General features: G+C 36.8%; 1 protein-coding gene across 9 annotated transcripts in view; it reads left to right on the forward strand.

Annotated features, from left to right (window-relative positions):
• Window positions 1–22043, forward strand: part of LOC135221648 (calcium uniporter protein, mitochondrial-like) — a 761453-nt gene that overhangs the window by 156187 nt on the left and 583223 nt on the right. The gene's annotated exons all lie outside the window — the stretch shown is intronic.

Genomic DNA, 22043 nt, shown 5'->3' on the forward strand with positions numbered 1-22043 from the left:
AGTAGTTGGGTAAATGTACTGTTCATGTGATGAAAGTGCAAATAGTTAGTGAGTCACAACACTATCCTATTCTGTCTTATTATTATTATTATTATTATTATTATTATTATTATTATTATTATTATTATTATTATTCAGAAGATGAATCCTATGCATATGGAACAACCCCACAGGGATCATCGACTTACAATTCAATATGGTGTTCATTTGAAAGAGTAACGTAACAGAAGGTAATAGAGCATAAAGAAAGAGGAGGTCCGTTGTTAATAAAGAAAAAATAATTTAACAAATAAATAAATAGTTAGATAAAAATGTAAGTAAAATACAAGTATTGTTTTAGGGCTTAATGCATGGCACCTGTGCTTGAATTTGAGGTTCCAACGACTCAACATCCTCTGGAACGGAGAAGTTCGATAGCGAGACTCAGGTACTGCACATACGAGTAAGTAGGTGCTCCTGTACAGCAAGACGTGTTGTCGCTCTCGCCATGAAAAGTGGACCAGGGACCAGTTGTGAATGTGGAGGATCTGTTACAATGCAACTTATGAAAAATTGACAAACAAGAGACCATGGTCCAAGTCATAACTGCTGCTATTAGGAAACAAAAACATACTACCACGACCCACCCTATCTGAAAGAGATGTAACTGGCAGAAGCAGACATCCACACCTGAGAACAGCACTTAGTATACGAAAGGCAGATGAACAAAACAGGTTGCCCTGTTTATATCGCTGTTCGAGATCCAGTCATTCTATGGGGAACCGAACTAAATTCCAATCATTGGCCGCACGTGAGTGTACTAATGTTAACTCGGGAAGTCTGGTAATTTTTGTTTTTGTGCTTAATTGCTAAGTCTGTGTATGTAACATTTTCACCGAGAACTATACAGTATTTTTTTCATTGCCTGTCTGATTTATCTTCATTGTTTTTCTGCTGATTTATTTTCATTTCTTGCTTCGTTCGTTCATAATAGCCCTACAAATACCAAACTCATTGAAAGAAAAATAGTGATCAACACAATATTGCAGTTATGATACTCCTGATCTCCATGTGGAGTAATAGAGCATGACCTGGAGTCTGAAGTTATTAGAAACTATACATTTTAGAGAGAGAGAGAGAGAGAGAGAGAGAGAGAGAGAGAGAGAGAGAGAGAGAGAGAGAGAGAGAGAGAGCAGTTCATGGTCTTTGTTGTGCTCTATTAAATCTTGTGGAGCCCATATTAGCCATATTAAGTTGGGCATCAGATTGATTTATCTTTACAATAACAGTTCAAATCTAACCCTTAGACAGTCTTCAAACGCTTTAGTAGTGGACCAGACTAACATTCCAGAAAAACAAAAATCTTCCCATTTAGACTGCACCATCATATATATATATATATATATATATATATATATATATATATATATATATATATATATATGTGTGTGTGTGTGTGTGTGTGTGTGTGTGTGTGTGTGTGTGTGTGTATCATAATCTCCAGTTCCACATGATGCTAACGGCCTCTGTGAAGTTCTGCCATTAATATATTTCTTGTGCTTTGTCTTCCACAAATTTGCTCATCTCCAGCACCCTGTAGGTCGGGTCTTTCAACTCTTCTGGCTAACAGTGACATATATATATAATAATATATATATATATATAATATATTATATATATATATATATTATTTTTGTGTGTGTGTGTGTGTGTGTGTGTGTATATATATAAATATATATATTTTATACATGTGTGTGTATTATTTATAAGTGATATGTGTATGTATATACATATATGTACACACACACACACACACGAGTATTGTGAACTGTTATATATGCAGCTCTTAAATTTCTTCTCTAAGGAAGTGATGCACTGAGATTAAATTGAATGATAGACAAAATGTTAAACTTGTAAGAAGGTGAATTATTTTCAAAGTACCTGAGGTGAATGAAGGAGTGAAAGAGGGAAAAATGTGCTGATTGTTTAGAAATGGTAGAAAAGATGAGTGTATTTGAGGACCCAGATCAGAACGCTCAAGTTCAGTAAACTTGAAAAGAATGGGGGTCTATAATAGCATGGTGAAAAGAATGTATAATTCAAAAAAGTTAAAGGAAAAGAGGAGAGGAAGACCTAGAAAATGTTAGAGTAGAAATATATCGTCACTGAAGAGTCGATATCCGGGAAGAGGGAGCGTGTGGGCTTTCTCTGACATGCAGCAGTGAAAAGGATAATGTAGCCATGACCAGTGTCCTTTTTTTTTCTCCATAGAGCAAGAAATTTAGGTAGTTGTTGTTGTAAGATTAGCCAGTTGAATCTCAGAATGAAATATGTTACTGTGAGATACACTCCGAAATGAATGCTATCCTGGGTTGATTGGTTGAGTACTTTTAATGTGGGTTTGGTAAGTTGTCAATTCTTTCTGAAGTGACGGTTGAGAAGATCAAGTTCTAGTCATGGGTGAACACAAATGATTGCTCCTGGAGTGAAGTATCATAGGCATTCCCGAAGGTCCATAGAGGGCTTTTGGTTGAGAAAGTGAGACTTGACAGAAAATTTTGACGGGGGAAGAACGGTGTGGGTTTAAGCAGTGAGGAGTGTGGCTAGAGAAATTTTGTATGCAAGTTAAGATTTAAAGTCGAGGGAAAAGCTTTTTATGGTATATTTAAACTATTGAAGATCTTACAGTAGAATCAATGGTGGCAATGTGGTGTCTCGGTGATATATGGCATGGAATATAAATTGCAAGGAGCAATACAAATTTTGTATGATGGAAGTGATGTGTATAATAGAATATGTGACAGGAGAATGATGAGTGTCGTGTAAAAGTAGGTCAAGACTAGGCTGTGTCATGTCTGGGGCTGTTTAATGAGTATGTGGATGGAATGATATGAGAAGTCAGAAGTGAGCTTGTTGTAGTTGTAGCATAAGAAAGTAAGACTTTGGTGAAGGTTTGTTGGCTGATGTTTGCAGATTAGACAATACCATACTGACTGTAGGTAGTGAAGAGAGGGGCAAGAGGAGCTGAGGGTAAAAGGAAACGAGGAAGAAGGAGCGGAGAATGTGTACGCAAAAGATTGGTAAGAGACTTTGACTGTCTAGGGAAGCCAAGCTAGGAATCTTGAATTGAGTCCCAAAACAATGCTCCTTTAGGGATGCGAAGTGTGGAATGTGGATGACAGAAAAATGGTTTAAAGTGAAGAAATAGTTTGTTTTAATATTATATGTATTGTAAAAATTGAGAGGATATAATAGTAAAAAGATATGCATAGCGGAAAGGATGAATCAAAAGGTGATGAGGTGGTTGATCTTAAGAGGAAAATGAAGTACAGTAGGTTGGTGTAAATTGTAAAGTTCGGTAGATATCGTGGAATAGGTATGCGAAAGTCATCATATTCAGGAAACACAGGAGTGCCTGCAAGGTTGAGGAGAATTTTGTCGGTGTGCCTTTTGTGCGATGTATTAAACAACAAAAATATTATGGAAGTGTGGCTGGTAATGGTAAAAAAAAATATATTCACACATTAGCTGAGATACTGGCGTTGCTTGTAATGAATATACTCCAAGAACTTGTAGTGAGAAAGTAAATTGATTTTTTTACTTTTATAAAATAAAAATGCCTTGTCTATTACTTATCCAGTACCTCTTGCACGCCCCAGACGGGTCTTGTTTTTTTTTTTTTTTTATTATTATTATTTTAAGCTTAACTTTTTGTTTTTTGTCAGAAATCTGTGAAGTCCACACACTGACAAGCTACACTTGATTAATCAACATTTTGTCATTGTAACTGAAAACACTGACAAGACCGAATCATGGGCAGTTCGTGTACCTTTTGAGAAGTATGAAAGCCATCGTTGTGTTGACTACTTTCGCTGGAAGTTTTCTCTCGTCAGTCTTTTGACCTCTGCTGCTTTTGTTTCTGTTGACAGACCTTCAGCTGTCCTCTCCGCTTCCGTTTCTACTCGTGTCTCTCTTCCTACCACCAACGTCCTCGTCTTTTCCTACCGCTTCTTCCTCTCCCTCCCCAATGAAGCTTTTATGGCAGGACGGGGAACCCTTCTGCAATTTGCCCTGGATTACCAACGTAGTGGTTTTGCCCTTTCCCTGTTCGAGTTTGAATCGCCTGAGAATGTTGAGGGCAATAGAATTTCTATTGGATGGCCGATCAGTAATCTCGTATTACAGAGTTTTTCAGCTTTTATGGCTCTCATTTTTTATCTTTCATATTTTGTTTTTGTTGTATCATCATCATACGCATCTAGATAGGGGCGACACGCTGCTCACTTGCATGATTTGCAGAGCATTCGTGCCATACCAAATGGTTTCAATTGGGATGTTGTTGTGAGGAAAACTGGCAGCATTACTTGAAGTCTACGTAGTGTTTCAGTGGAATTGTGAAATTGATTTTTGCTTGCTTGTATTGTGTGTGTTGGCATGGCGAAAGCTGGTTGCTTTCAACCCGATAAACTGAGGTTGTACTATTTTTCGCAGCTTATTTTTTTTCAGATAAAGGAAAAGTCGTGGGCATTCATTCTTGCCAGTTTGACGGCTCCAGCGAAGTTTGGCGGGAAAGTGGAGTTATCAGTACATACCCAAACGTCGTTGACTTTGGTGTTTGTGGGTCCTGTTATCACTTAGGTGGGCATTTTTGTCGTTCCCGCATCCTCAGACACCCTCCTTGCCGATTCCTTATCACTCTAGAACTCAGAAGTCATGACTAGATTAACAAATCCAGATTTCTTGTCCACCTTCTCTTCATTTCGTGTGACCCTCTCCCAGTCTCCCCATCGTATCTTCTTCACTCATGTTTCTGCTTCGCGCGACCTTTCTGTAGGCAGAGCAGATATGTTGAACGAAAACAGATGGGAATAATTGAAGGCAGACATCCCAAATTCTTTGGGTAGTTCTTTGCGCCATATGCAAACTTTCCCATGTTTTCTGAAAATATGGTGATGTATATGTCCCTCATGTAATGCAAAAATGATCAACACATGACGGATGGTTTTCTTTTGGGTCGTTTTTATAATATCAAACCCAGCGAAACCTCTCTGCTGCATTTCTTTGAAATTTGCTGCAGAGTCCAGAAACAAATCGGTGATGTTTCTGGATTGTCGTTGTCTAGATTTACCCCCAAAGCTGTTAAAATGGTTCTGGGTGGTTTCATGTTCTTACATAATTATATTGGTCATATGAATTCATTTCGGAAAAGTTTGACTTCATTCCAAGTACTTTCGTTACTTCGAAGAAAAGTTTTGTGCTGTCTATATTTATCGCTGTTTAAAAGTAATTCATCTTACAATCGGTGTCAAGTGTAGCCAGAGCATAATAATACTATGCCATTTTTTATGAAGTGACTTTTAACCATAAAAAAGTGGGCATCATCTTTGCGATAGAGAAAGCAAACGTTAACTCGTGTATTCCTTGCCACTTTGCACAGATAGTAAACTTGTCAAGAAGAGTATTCACTTTGCTCTTCTCCGATTGAGACAAACCGTTCACTTTTTGAGGATATAGTTCTTGTGCGTTCTTATATGTATACACATACACACACGCACACAAACGTACACACACACTCATATATATACTATAAATAAATATGTATATATAATAATATATATAATATATATAGTGTGTGTGTGTGTATTTATATATATATATATATATATATATATATATGTGTGTGTGTGTGTGTGTATATATTATATATATATATATATATATATATATATATATATATATATATATTTATATATATATAGAATATTAGATAGATAAATAGATATTTTTCCCATTGAACGTATTGGAATTTTTCGTACGCACCCGCCGGTTCGGCATTTCTGCGAGGGAAGTTCACGTACGAACTGCATTGACATGTTGTCTTTTTTGCTCTCACGTCCTCCAAAAGAATTGTTTGCTGCCTACGAGGGTCATTGCCAGATATTGAGCCTGACACTTAAAGTTGTCTTTCCAGTACGGCTGTGGCTCTCTCTCTCTCTCTCTCTCTCTCTCTCTCTCTCTCTCTCTCTCACATGAAATTTTGATGGGCCTCCTCGTTCTGATGCCGCTTGTGAACCAGACCTTCCGTGCCTTCTTCAGTACACGTCTTTTCTGTTTATTACTCTTTAACGACTCGGCGAATGTTTCTTCGTGGTTTTATGGGTAACAGGAATGGATTGCTGGGTTTTCCTTATGATCACTAGTGAAGTAAATCTGAAGATTTTCAGTCAGTGATCTGATTGAGTGAGGCAACTTCTGTATTTTTTTTGTGACCATGTTGACAATCATTTAAGAAAATGGTTCTTAACCTTTTGATGATTCCAGACCGCCAATGAATTGCCCAGTATTGTTCCTTACACCCTTTCTTTAAGTCCACTTAAGTCTTATTTTTTTACAACATAAGTTAATATACTTAGTTTAATACATTCTTTAGCTATGAATAGCTAGGAATAGAACATACAAGAAAATCAAAAGCATTTATAGTTTTATATATTTATTTACAAAATGTACCCATGTATATACATTGACACTTTGAAATCAGTTATATACAAATATTCAGAGATCAAGTCCCATAAGCCCAGACATGTGGTGGGTATGATAACCCCTGTTCAGAACCCCTGCACTAAAAGATGACCTTCGCTCTGGTTCAAATGAGAAAGAGTGGAATGCTCCCAAATCTTCTGTTGATATGCATCGAGTTGAGTTCGAACACAACTGGATCAGGAGATTCATCTGTCCAGTCCTTTTGTTTCCATTATTGTGAAAACGAAAAATGTTACCAGAATTTGGGTTAAATTGCAACGTAATTCTTCCTCATTCTTTTAGTTTTTCCTCATTTTTTAGTTTTTTATGTTTCTTTCCCTCCCTTGCTTTCATAAGGAGGTAAGGATGATCCTGATGAGAAAGTGGAGTTATAAGATTGCCTCAGTAGTTCTGAAATGCATTATTATTATATTTTTGCGGTATGATACTTTTTACTTATCTGGCCGTTTTCTTGAAACTTGTGTGTGCTTTCTATACTCTAGGAAAGTTGTTGTGCTCTTGAGACATGGCTCGCCTCGTTTCTTAAAGGGCGAGCAATTCTGTGTAGCTGCGTCAACGAAAAGGGGTTCGTTTCTTGATCTGCTGTGTCTGCTGTGATCAAACTGTACTTGTTTCAGAACTTTTCTGTCGCTTCACAGTTCCGAAGTGGTTGAAATGATATTGCTTATTAGTTTTAGATAAGGCGACTGGATGGAATGTTATCATCTCTTATCAGATCTTATCGGAGCGTAATGCATCTGTACTGGATACCTACTCGAAGGTTTCTCGTTTCAGCATTACACAAAAGTAAGGTATTGATGATGTAGACTTCCCTGCGTGTTCTCAGATGACAATATCCTTCTCCCCTTTTTAGTTTTCTGAAAAAGAGAACTATTGAGATGGCTATTTGTCTGTCCGTCCACACTTTGTCTGTCCACCCCAAGATTTTAAAAACCAAAGAGGATAGAGGGCTGCAAATATTTGGTATGTTGATCGTCCACCATCCAATCATCACACATACCAAATTGCAGTCGTTTAGCCTCAGTATTTTTTATTTTACTTAAGGTTAAGTTAGACATGGATCGTGCGTCTGGCACTGCTTGAGGTGCCAGCCGCCGACGCGACTTCACTGGAAAGTAACAACGCTGCGCGGTCGTGGCTGAGAGTTTCATACAGCACTTTACGTCGTACAGAAAACTAGATTGTGCCGAAGAAACTTCGGCGCGTTTTTTACTTGTTTTCCTTGTGACGGAAACTTTTTCATAGGTAGATGGTAGTCCAATTTTAATGGATACTTTCATTGCGTTTTCTAATAACCCCTTTGAGAAATCCTTTTTTCTTTAATGACCACTCATTCACAGTCACCCGACCCCCATCTCTGTTGTTCGACTTGCGTGAAGAAAAGCTGCATAATGTTGGAGATGTTATGAGTTGAGTGTTTTAATTGCCGTGTCACTCTAGAGGTTTTTGTGCAGCACACAAACACATTCTTATTGAATCAGTTGGAAAATGTCACAAACTTCCAAAACAAGCGTCCGCAGACTAAGATGGCATTTTGGGGAAGACCAGTAGTAGTACCATATGAAGGAAAATACTGATGAAAGAACGGGGATCATAAGCAAACAAACAAAAAATGCGCCGAAGAAATCGAGTTTTCTGTACAGCGTATAATGCTGTATGAAACTCTCACCCACGGCCCATGAAACTATCAGCCATGGCCCGGTTGTGGCCTGTGTTGTTGGCACCTATAACGGTGTCAGACGCACGATCATGGCTAACTTTAACCTTCAATCAAATAAAAACAAGTGAGGCTAGAGGGCTGCAATTTGGTCAGTGGATGATCAGCATAGCAATTTGCAGCCCCTGCCTACCTACCCTCGGTCGGACGGACAGACAAATATCCATCTCAGTAGTTTCCTTTGACAAAATTAAAAAGAGCACCACCATCCGTAACGCCGTGAAGAAAGAAGGAAGCCTCAGCGTAACGCCCAGACGAGTGATACGTAGCACTAACCCACATGCATTGGCATTAGAGGCGGTAGGAGGAGGAGTAGGTCTTCGTTGAAGTGTAGCCTCTGAAAGATGTCCCAAAGGAGATCTCTTCGACATGAGCTTTGTATCTAGAAAGTTGAGTTCCTGGACTTGCGGACTTCCACACAAGAGAACAATATTCTAACGACAAAAAAAAATATTTGAATTATGTCAAACCACCATCATTACCGTGACTGTAAAGAATTATGAATTCTTGCAGATGCTAATAGGTTTAATAAATGATGCGAAAAAGAGCAGTGCTGACCGAAATTAATTTTTCAAGTAATCTACTATGTATTATAGATATATATTATATATATATATATATATATTATATATCATCATCTCTCTCTCTCATCTCTCTCTCTCTCTCTCTCTCTCTCTCTCTCTCTCTCTCTCTCTCTCTATATATATATATATATATATATATATATATACTATATATATATAATCTCAATATTGTATATAATATTATATATATATTATTCATTCTCTCTCTCCTCCTCTCTCTCTCTCTCATCTCTCTCTCGTTCGATCTCTCGCTCTCTCTCTCTCTCTCTATATATATATATCTATATATATATATATATATATATATATCAATCATCAACCCCAAGACAGTTCGTACGTCTGATATTCTCCGTAATAGGAAAGAGGCTTTATTCTGGGCCTCTTCAAGTGTAAGAAGAGCTCTAGTACTACTTGAGAGCGCCATGCATCTTCGCCTTAGCTTTTCAAACTTTCATTGAAGTTTTGTGTATGCAAGTTTTTGTTTGTTTGTAAATTTACCTTCATTCGTTATTTTTTATGTTTTCTATGGTCAATCATGGAATTTGTTGTCTGTGGAAGCGTTCTTTGCAAGCCAACGGCATTATTGGTTTGTCCCACATTAGTGTGAGTTCATTTTGAATAATGATGATGATAGTTATTTCGTCATCTAACACGGTGCCTTTTCATCTCTCCGTACCTCAGTCCATCCCATTCTGGTTTCTCCCGTTTGCGCAAGGTTTTGTTTACTGTGCGGAGACGAGAGCAAGCTTTACAGGTTTGGCTTTAAAGGCCGAAGTGAGATTGCCAAGGAGTCGCTCATGAGTCATCAGAAAAGAGATAGAGATGACAATACAATGCCATGGCAATTTTAGGAGATGAATAAAAGAAGTAACCTAAATACGAATTAAAACGGCTAAAGTAATAGTAGGTTGATGAACTTGTCGGGAAAAGAGAGCATAAAAGGTACCGTATAAATACTAGTGTCAATAAACTCGGATGACAAATTGATCTCTCGCTCCCGCGGAGCAGATTGAAGGTTTCGGGTAACGAGGAAGGGAGGTCTGGGGCCCATAACTTTCCAGATGAAGATAATTGACACTCAAAAGTGGTGGTATGAAGGAGTCGACTGGCAAGGGAATCGAATTATTCGAGGAAATGAACAGATGGATTGGGAACCTTTCAAATCCGCTGCTTTAAAGCTGTTGATATTGATAACATGAGAATGGGTACTTGAGAAATGCCTTATGAATTCATCGATTTATTTCATTAGTTTAGATTAACGAACCGTGACAAATCAAGTCAGCGACTTGGAAATATGTATCTACAAAAAGTAAATAATAAACATCTGATGATGTCTCATAATGATCTATAAATATATTCACTCAGTGGAGCGGCATGAAGACGGCCAATGTAAATTGGTATTTTATGGAGACCACTGGCTTCCATGAATATGAAGACCACCGGCTCTCTTGAATGTTGTCCCCGTAGGGGGTTAGTGCCGTCAGTGCACGGCGTATCGCTCGAGTGTAGTGTGCCTTCGGCCCCTAGCTGCAACCCCTTTCGTTCCTTTTACTGTACCTCATTTCATATTCTCCTTCTTCCATGATAATTTCCACCCTCTCTTAACAATTGATTCATAGTGCTACTGCGGGGTTTTCCTCCTGTTACACCTTTCAAACCGTATACTGCCGATGTCCGGTTCCACGGTGAATGATCTCATAGGTCCAAGTGCTTGGCTTTTGGCCTAAATTCTTGAATATTGAAGGGAGGAGGAAGTTTCCTTTCTAAAATTCAGTCAGTGTTGTCGGGTCTTCATGTGTGCCCTTCCTCCTGCCATTTTGCTACTTCCATGTCTACTACTTTTTGCACTTCCAGGATCTTGCCAAGGTATAAAGAAAGAAAAAAGAAATAAAAGAATAATTAAGGAAATGTGATAGGATGTAGGGAACATCGAAGCTTGGAAGGAATTGAAAAACTGCGGAAGAGTAAAAAGTCTGGTACCTGAATCATCGGGGCCCTACTTTACCCCTCACACAATCTGTGGTCCAGTTGGGCTGAGAAAATGAAGGACTCCCCTCTTCAGCTGTGGTCGAAATATCCCTTGGTATGGAGAATGGGGCCGCCCTTCAGGGAAGAGAACACAAGAGTCAAGGTTAGAGTGAGGTGGTTCATGATACAAATTATCTTCGGTTCAGTATTACAAACACGATACAAAACAATTACCTGAAATATGATGGTCATACTCAAACAGCTGTCAGGAAAACTAGTCACATATTCAGGGACGAGGTTGAATGCGCGCTCTATGTAGCGCTGGAACCTGGCGCTTCCTGTCATGTCTCCCCTACTCTCCCAATCCCCTACTTACCCCGTGCCCACCCGGGGCAGACAAACAGGTTTGCAGGAGGAGGGTGGATGTGTCAAGTCTCCCCCACCTTCCCTATCCCCTACCTCCTCAAGAAAGATCCACTTGGATTTTATTATTGCACATTAGAATCGGATTGAAAACCCGAGGAGTAAACCGCATTCCCAATATCAGAGCTAGACTGAACAATAACAATAACATTATCTTAGGTTGGCTGTGTTATCATAGCCATGAAAGCTAGTAAGCAGAGTGCAGGCACTGTGCAATGACCTCTTTAGCCGCTGCAGCGCGAGCGGCGCTTTCATTTCGAGGAACAATGCTGTGATGAGGGCTCTTTGTTTCGAGTACATAGTCCTGAAGTCATTGCGATAGATATAATGGACACCTTTTGTTGTGTGATGTGTGGAATTGAGCGCGTGTGTCAGTAGTTGATTTGGTGCTGGTATACTAGTACTGTTAGTATGACCGTATGATTTAAAATGGTAATATTGCTGATGGAATGACTGCTAAGTCATTTTCTTGTCTTCACCTATGATTGGGGAGAGAGATGAAAATGTCAGTTATGCATGAGTCTATTCATCTTTGGAATTTGACAGCTGTGAAGATGAAACATCAAATTTTAAAATTAATGAATCCATGTTCGGTGAATTTTGCTGCAACGTTTCCTACGCAAGAGAGAAAAAAAATCTCAAGGCTTCGTCCCGCAAAATCACAGAATGAACGTGGTTCAGGGTATTCCTGTCTGCCTGACAGTTGAGTCATTAGTTTTGATTGAAAAGGAAATCAGTGTGACGACACCAAGGATGATTTTTCCGTGATAACAATTGTAAAAATATAAATGCTGTTACTCGCGCTACTTCAGCAATTCTTCAGTGTTTTGTAGATGGTATTATTATTATTTTTTTTTTTTTGCTCTATCACAGTCCTCCAATTCGACTGGTTGGTATTTATAGTGTGGGGTTCCGGGTTGCATCCTGCCTCCTTAGGAGTCCATCACTTTTCTTACTATGTGTGCCGTTTCTAGGATCACACACTGCATGAGTCCTGGAGCTACTTCAGCCTCTAGTTTTGTTTTTTCTAGATCCTTTTCAGGGATCTTGGGATCGTGCCTAGTGCTCCTATGATTATGGGTACGATTTCCACTGGCATATCCCATATCCTTCTTATTTCTATTTTCAGATCTTGATACTTATCCATTTTTTCCCTCTCTTTCTCTTCAACTCTGGTGTCCCATGGTATTGCGACATCAATGAGTGATACTTTCTTCTTGACTTTGTCAATCAACGTCACGTCTGGTCTGTTTGCACGTATCACCCTATCCGTTCTGATACCATAGTCCCAGAGGATCTTTGCCTGATCGTTTTCTATCACTCCCTCAGGTTGGTGCTCGTACCACTTATTACTGCAAGGTAGCTGATGTTTCTTGCACAGGCTCCAGTGGAGGGCTTTTGCCACTGTATCATGCCTCTTTTTGTACTGGTTCTGTGCAAGTGCCGGGCATTCGCTTGCTATGTGGTTTATGGTTTCATTATTATTATTATATTATTATTATTATTATTATTATTATTATTATAAGTATGATAAGTTTTCTTAAGCTCTTAGTCTTTTGAGTATTTTTTTCCATTTATTTTATGGACAATAAATGGAAAAATGATCAAAAGAACAGGAGCTTAAGAAAACTTATCAAAACTGTAATAATAATAATAATAATAATAATAATAATAATAATAATAATAATAATATTAAACCAAAGAACGAGTGCTTCAGGCACGGCTTTGAAGATTATTTGATTTGAGAATTATGTTATTAAAAGGTTTTGTTTAAGAAACTGAAAGCAAAACCTGTTAATGAAATATAATTCTCATAAAAATTCTCATACAAATTATCTTCAAACACCTCGGGAAACGAAAAGCAAAACCTGGTGATGCTCATAACAAAATATCTTCAAAAACCGTCCCTGCAACACTAGTTCTTTGGTTTGTTATGGCTATTATTATTATTCTTGGTTCAGATACCACCGTTTCGGTTATTTTACTTTACTGAAGAGAGTACTGGGCAACTATTTTTGAAAGTTGCTTGGTGGCTTGTCACATAAGCTGGATGGTGACCGTGTAACTAATGTTCCCAAAGCTAGGCTCCCCTTACCTATATATAGGACCACCTGTATGTGGCGACACTTGGAAATTGCTTCCGGGTTTCTGTTCAGCAGTTACAATGAATTTTTTGGGCAAAAAACACGTAGTAGATTTTGACGTCATTGGCAGGAGGCTCGAATTGAAGTTAAGACTTTAAGACAATGACAGAGTTTCGTGCTGAGAGCGCTATATATATATATACATATATATATATATATATATAATAATATAGATATATATATATATATATATATATATATGTATAGATATAAAGAGTGAAAGAGTGAGATGCCAAGTACTTTGACAATGTCTTGGTAATAAGACAAGAGTACTTAGCATCTCATTGTTTGATATGTCTTGATTCTTCAGGAGGTCATCCTTGGGCTCATGTTGTGGTTTTTTCTTTACCAGCTCCTTGGAGAATAATGTTCTACCATATCCACTTAGGAAAGTCGGCTGGATTCGAGACTGGATATGTTAAAACCAAACTTGGACTGGTAGAGGTAGAAAACGAAGTGCGAGAGAAAGCGGTGAAAAATTCCAAGTCCCAACAGCACCGTGATATGGATTACACTGCTTCCCTGTCTTCTGCTCCTTCCTATTCTCTGTCCCCTCTGTTCTCTCGCTTCTGTCCTCCTTTAATTCCTTCTCGCTTTGTAGTGTTTGGGCGGTGAGTTTTTGATACGTCACAGTTCATGGGACGTATCGATGACGTCATTGTTCCCAAGAGCCGTCGGTTACCTTACTCCTCACCACTTCTCCCATCTTTGTTTTGTCTTGGCCTTTGAACAACACTGGCCGCCTCCTTTCTCAAGAGTCTAATGCATAACTGTAAGACCTCTGGTCTCACTCTTTATCGTAGTCTAAATAACAGTTTTTATAATAGTCTCTGTGTTTATATAATACTTCCTCTCCCTCTGTAACACACACACACACACACACACACACATACATATACATACAGTCCTTTGTCAATGGCTTGAAAATAAAGCCGAAACCGGTCAGGACCTACACCCTGTCTCTTATTTTTTCACCTGTGGATATGTGTGATATATACATACACATTCATGTAGATACATATCTTGAATAGACTTATCCTCACCATCGTAGTATGCTATTTGAGCGTTAATTTTGTAGATTATATATATATATATATATTATTATAATATATATTGTATGTATTATAGGATGTATATATTTATAATATATATATATACATATCTATATATTTATATATTATATATTCATATATTATTGATACCTATATGTTTATATACAGTATTCAACGCTAACGCTCATACAATATGCTACGTTGGTGAGGATGGGTCTATTCAAGATGTATGTATTCATGTATGCATGAGCGCAACATTAATGGTTTTTCATAGCCCAGTGGTTAAAGTTAACCTTCCCTAGACCTATTGTGCGCGGTTTTGAATCTTCCCTTGGACTTCGGGTATCTTCCTTAATTTTCCATTTTGACTCGAAAATTCGAATTGATGGTTGTCCCTAGTAAGAGAGAAAAACAATAAGTTACCTGGACATTGTTGCTCTTATAAATGCACAAACAAACGCGCACATGCACAAACATAGGAGCACACACACACACGCACACCCAAGAAACTAATGTTTGTGTTTCAAGAAAGTTAACTTTCATTTGAGAATTTAACTTTTTATCGGATTTTACAATACATTTAATTCGTATTCAAGACTATATGTTTTTGGTAAATTTTATTGAATTTTTGCAAAATTAATGATTGATTTTAAGCGCTGAATAACCATAGTTGCTCCAGTGCTTGTCATGTGGGCCTAAAATCTATAAATCGGCCAATCAGTCTTTTGCAATTATATGATAGTATGTATGTGTATATATATATATATATATATATATATATATATATATATATATATATATATATACATATATATACATTTATATATAACATATACTATATATACATATATATATACACATATATATAATTATACATAAATATATATATATACATATATTATAAATTTAAAAAGCACATTGTATATTGTGGGCCATCGAGAAGTAGATTATTCATTTTCAAGAATTTATTATAAATTTAAAAAGCACATTGTATATTGTGGGGCTATCGAGAAGTAGATTATTCATTTTCAAGAATTTTTTGTGATACCAGTTTTGGAAATCATTCAGCATCAGCTTATAGTAACGCAGCTGCTCCATAAACTCTGTACGATCAGCAATTAATAATAATAATAATAATATAATAATAATAATAATAATAATAAAATATAATAATAATAATAATAATAATAATAATAGTGTACTTAGGAAGCAGACCCTCTCTCAAGCATGCTTTATTAAAAGTAATGGCTACTTCAGCAGCGTTATACTTGTAGAGATTCTTCTCTATTTCCCGAATAGCGGCTTTTTGCACTTATATAATAGCATGTATATATATATATATATATATATATACATATATATAATTATACATAAATATATATATATATATATAACACATATATAATTATACATAAATATATATATATACATACCTATATTGTAATTTTTAAATAGCACATTGTATAGTGGGCCATCGAGAAGTAGATTATTTATTTTCAAGGATTTTTTGTGATACCAGTTTTGGAAATCATTCAGCATCAGCTTATAGTAAACGCAGTTGCTCCATGAACTCTGTACGATCAGCAATAATAATAATAATAATAATAATAATAATAATAATAATAATAATAATAATAATAATATTAGTGTACTTAGGAAACAGACCCTCTCTCAAGCATACTTTATTAAAAGTAATGGCTACTTCAGCAGCGTTACACTTGTAGAGATTCTTCTCTATTTCCCGAATAGCGGCTTTTTCCGTGCTAGTAGATATATAATAATAATAATAATAATAATAATAATAATTCCTGGGAATAAAACGAGAGAATATAAAACACCAAGAGGTAAAGGACAGGGTCAGGAAAGAACACATGCTGAGACCTAAGGCGATACTCAAGTCAAAACTCAACGCTGGAAATATGATGAAAGCCATAAACACATGGGCAGTACCAGCAATCAGATGCAGTGCAGGAGTAGTGGAGTGGACGAAGGCTGAACTCCGTAGCATATACCAGAAAACTAGGAAACGCATGACAATACACAAAGAACCACACCCAATAGCAAATACGGACAGACTATACGTAACACGAAAGGAAGGAGGGAGAGGACTACTAAGCATAGAGGACTGCGTCAACATCGAGAGCAGAGCACTGGGGCAATATCTGAAAACCAGTGAAGACGAGTGGTTCAAGAGTGCATGGGAAGAAGGACTGTTAAAAGTAGACGAAGACCCAGAAATATACAGAAGCAGAACGGAGGAATGACACAACAAACCAATGCACGGACAGTACATGAGACAGACTAAAGAACTGGCCAGCGATGAAACATGGCATTGGCTACAGACGGGAGAACTCAAGAAGGAAACGGAAGGAATGCAAATAGCGGCAAAAGATCACGCCTTTAGAACCAGATATGTTCAAAGAATGATAAATGGAAATAACATCTCACCAGTATGCAGGAAGTGCAATATGGAAAACGAGACCATAAACCACATAGCAAGCGAATGTCGGTACTTGCACAGAACCAGTACAAAAAGAGACATTTCAGTAGCAAAAGTCCTCCACTGGAGCCTGTGCAAGACACACTAGCTACCTTGCAGTAATAAGTGGTACGAACACGAACTTGAGGGGGTGATAGAAAACGGCCAGGCAAAGATCCTCTGGGACTATGGTGTCTGGTGTCAGAACAAATTGGGTGATACGTGCTAATAGACCAGACGTGACGTTGATTGACAAAATCAGGAAGAAAGTATCACCCATTGATGTCGTAATACCATGGGACACTAATGTAGTTGATAAAGAAGAGAAGAAATTGATAGGTATCAAGACCTGAAAATAGAAATGAGAAGGATATGGGATATGCCAGTGGAAATTGTACCAATAACCATCGGTACACTAGGCGCGATCCTAAGATCCTGAAAAGGAACCTGGAAAAACTAGATGCTGAAGTAGCTCCAGGACTCATACAGAAGAGTGTGCTCCTAGAAACAGCGCACATAGCAAGAAAAGTGATGGACTCCTAAGGAGTCAGGATGCAACCCGGAACTCTACACTATCAAACCACCACCCAGTCGAATAGGATGACTGTAAAAGAAAGAAAAGAAAAGAAAATAATTATAATAATAATAATAGTAATATCAACAACTTTTCTTTTGAAGTCGGACAAGGCTGATAGTTAGATGGTTTGTTGTTCTTTAGCGTAATTTACTTGTAATATTCGTTTGGTATTCATTACAGCTAATCTCAAAGGATTTTCTAATACTCTGCATCGAAATACTTCATTTTGGCACCCAGGTTCATTTTCGTAAGAGATATTATATTTACGGATCTTGTGACATCATTAACTGGCTCGATTGCTCTTTTCTTAAATGTGTTTGGTGTAGGCGAGTTTTCATGTTAAAAGTAATCTTGAGAGAGGGAGACTGCCACTTTCATAAGTGAAACTCCTACATTTGCTGTGCCCTTGCATGTATGCAGTGATGTTAAGTGATGACAAGTGTACCTGAGGGTTTGTAATGTAGTATGTTTCTTGTTCTTGAGATCACTCAATTGACCATTCTTCTTAGCCCAGGTACTAAGATTTTTATACTAGTACAGCTGCCCCTGTCGGATTTATGTATGAAACCGTCCAGCTTCCTTCTTCAAGTGGTGTTTCGGCGATTACTGGGAGGAGACTTTAAGCCTTGATGTGTGAAGTGCCTTGTGCTAGAAGGCAGCAGTTGCTGTTTGGATTAAGTCTTAAGTGAAATAAATATCTCTTTCCTAGGAACTCCTCTCTTCAACGCATTCCCACTTTTTAAAATCTCGTCAGCTCTTCTATAAATGTATAGTTGTACTGAGGTAGCACGCGTCCTTATTGCAAGTTTGGAGTGCCTTTTCTTTTACATCTGGTAGACGTGTAAATTAACGCAAAATGCAAGGAAAAAGCTATATTCACAATAAAAGTGATCTGAGTATTGATCACATCTCTTCGAGAATCAGTTTAAGCAAATGGCAAAGAAAAATATTTGCTTTTTCGTATTTTTACTTAGTTATAATGTTCACTGTAACTTTTAAGCCGAGTGACTTGACTGCCTGTGGTATACGTTATTGCCTTGGGATAAGTACTCATATACAAGTTGCATCTGTCTGCAGAGATGCTGATTTTACGGGGGTCAGCTCAGTTACAGTAGTGGGTCGGTTCTTTTGTTTTCAGGTAGTGTTTCATGAACAAGTTCTTTGATCATTGGTATAGTAATAAGGGAACCTAAATCATTTTTGTCGTTGGTTATGTGGACTGGGAGGGATGCTGCTCCAATAACATATGGAACCTTCGAATTTCTCAAAGGGAAATTAGCTGTAAGAATAGCTCACACACACATCTATACTGTATATAGTATATGAATTTTTATCATATATATAATATACCATATATATTACACTATATAAATTTAATATTATGCAATAATATAACTTAATATTATATATATATATTGCATAATAATATATATATTAATATTTTATAATATTATATTATTTATTATATATATATTATTTTTTGGCATAATAACATATGGGAACTATCCGATAATTTCTCAATAAGGGAGGAAATTTAAGTACTTAAGAAGATATTGAAGCTTATATATATGATAAAAATTCATATACTATATACAGTATAGATGTGTGTGTGAGCTATTCTTACAGCTAATTCCCTTTGAGAAATTCGAAGGTTCCATATGTTATTGCATATATATATATATATATATATATATATATATATATATATATATATATATATGTGTGATTATAATCACTTAGCACGTGATACATTAATCACACGTATCCTCAGGTGAAAAATAAGAGACGGGGTTTAGGTCCTGACCGGTTTCGACTTTATTTTCCAAGTCATTGACGAAGTACTAATACATATATTAGAAGTTACAAATATATATATATATATATATATATACTATATATATATATATATATATACACATACTACAGAGACAGTACTGATGAACATAGAATCATTTGAGACTGCAGAGCCACCCACAGGTGGAGGTCAAGGTAGGAGTGGCTTTCAAAATTTATTTGTCTAAAATTCACAATATACTCTCAAGGACGCTACTGATAAACGAACCCTCCGTAGGAGACTATAAATCCTATCAGTAGCGTCCCTTGAGAGTATATTGTGAATTTTAGACAAATAAATTTTGAAAGCCATTCCTGCCTTGACCTCCACCTGTGGGTGAATCTGCAGTCTCAAACGATTCTATGTTCATCAGTACTGTCTCTGTAGTATATATATTTGTAACTTCTAATATATGTATTAGTACTTCGTCAATGACTTGGAAATAAAGTCGAAACCGGGCAGGACCAAAACCCCGTCTCTTATTTTTCACCTGAGGATACGCGTGATTAATGTATCACGTGCTAAAGTGATTATAATCATATTATATAATATATTAATATATATATATATATATATATATATATATATATATATATATATAGTATAGTATAATATATATATAATCTACTAAAATTTCCAACCCTGCACCGGAAATCTCATTAACACTGCTGTCCCCTTACTGTGTTTACATATATGATAATCCATTTCCATACATCTCTGCTGCTTACCTTAGAATTTAAACGATTTACATATTTCTAAGTTCATATTATGATTGTAACTTTCTTCTTTAAAGTTAGATTCAATGACATTCCTTTCCAGCTCGTAATTAGAATGCACACTCCTTTTAGTCCCTTCCCAGTTGGCAGCATGATTGTCCTCACTAACATGTACATAAAGACCACTTTTGTCATTTCCACGGTAAATTTAATTGATGGTACTAATTGATTTAATCGGCAAAAGTTATTTACATCTATAAGTTTCTTAGCACTGGGAACAGAGGGTTTCTCATTGCCATACCAAAAGTTTGTGAATAAGATTTTCCATTAAATTCAAATTTACATTCTTTCACACACAATTTAATCAGTTCAATTAAAGTGCTTTTAGAAAATGGGATAAAAACTCCAATAGATCATCAATTGGCACCTTTGTGAGTAGTGATCCTACATAAAAAAATCGAAGCTTATGAGTTTTGATACACAGCTGGATATCCCATTTTCTAAAAGCACTTAATTAAACTGATTGAATTATGTGTGAATGTAAATTTGAATGTAATAGGAAATTTTTACTGACAAAATTTTGGTATGGCCATGTGAAACCCTTGTCCCCTGTGTTAAGTAACTTATATTCGGAGATATATGGAATTTTTTTAAAAGAAAATATTAAACAACCTCATTCCACGCAATGCAGTATGGTTCAGATATGTTGAGACATGATTTATGTACGGCCAGGGAACGAAGATGTAAAAAATTTTTTGGCCAGGTTAAATTCATTAGTACTGTCAATTAAGTTTACTGAAATGGAAAATGATGTATGCCTACCCTTTTTGGATGCCCTCATACGGAGAAATAGTAATGGGTTTGAATATAGTGTTTACAGAAAACCTACTAACATTTCTGCCTATGTGCAAAGTTAAAAATCAGTGTATACATCTATGTTTCTATAAGAGCATTACGTGTATGTAGCCCAGAATATATAGATGAGGAAATAGATAAGATTGGAATACAGGCAAGCTGCCTTATAATATATATATATTAGAGACATCCCCCAACGCCTGAAGAATTTTGATGTTATTGTCGTTTTTAAAAACAATGAAACAATGAAACATGTACTTATCAAGAGCTCCCCCAACAATACTAAAGGATGTCTATAAAATTCCATATAAGTCTTGTGACATCCTTTACACTGGCCAAACGGGTAAAGCACTGGAAAAGAGAATAGAAGAACATAAAAAAACGTGTGAGATATGCTTTGGGAAAGAATGGTCTTTTTGTACATGTTAGTGAGAACAACCATGCTATCAAGTGGAAAGGGGCAAAAAGGAGTGTGTATCCTAATAACGCACTGGAAAGGAATGTTATTGAATCTAGCTTCATGAAAGAAAGTTACAACCATAAAATGAATATCAGTCAAGGGATTTATAAGCTTGATTTTTTTAATGTCAAAAGTATTTTGTCAATTGTTTAAATTTTAAGGTAGGCAGTAGAGATGTATCCAAATAGGATTATCATATTTGTAAACGCAGTAAGGGGGAGCACTGCTAATGAGATTTCCAACGGTGGTGAGTACGTTTATCAGTAGTGTCCCTTGAGAGTATATTGTGAATTTAATTCAAATGAGGTTTGAAAGCCACTCATACCTGGACACCCGCCTGTAGGTGGATCTGCAGTCTCAAACGGTTGTGTATGTTCGTCAGTACTGTTTCTGTAGTATATATTTTTGACTTCTAATACCGTGTAACAGTCCTTCGTCAATGGCTTGGAAATAAAGTCAAAACCCGCCAGGACCTACACCCCGTCTCTTATTTTTCACCTGTTGATATGTGATATATTTATAAAATGTGTGTGCGGAAATGATCACATGGTAACATGTTTTTACAGAAATAAATTTCTGGCTCACAGAGCGGCCTAACCCCGGTCTTTCGAATGGGGGACCAGGGTATTAGGAATTCGGACGGAAAAGGCATAAAACAAGTTGGAATCATAAGTACCACGCAATTCCTTGACAGGCTCTTAGCGCCCAACATACC

Source organism: Macrobrachium nipponense, chromosome 20 (genome assembly GCF_015104395.2).
Source record: "Macrobrachium nipponense isolate FS-2020 chromosome 20, ASM1510439v2, whole genome shotgun sequence".
In the NCBI taxonomy this organism is placed as follows: domain Eukaryota; kingdom Metazoa; phylum Arthropoda; class Malacostraca; order Decapoda; family Palaemonidae; genus Macrobrachium; species Macrobrachium nipponense.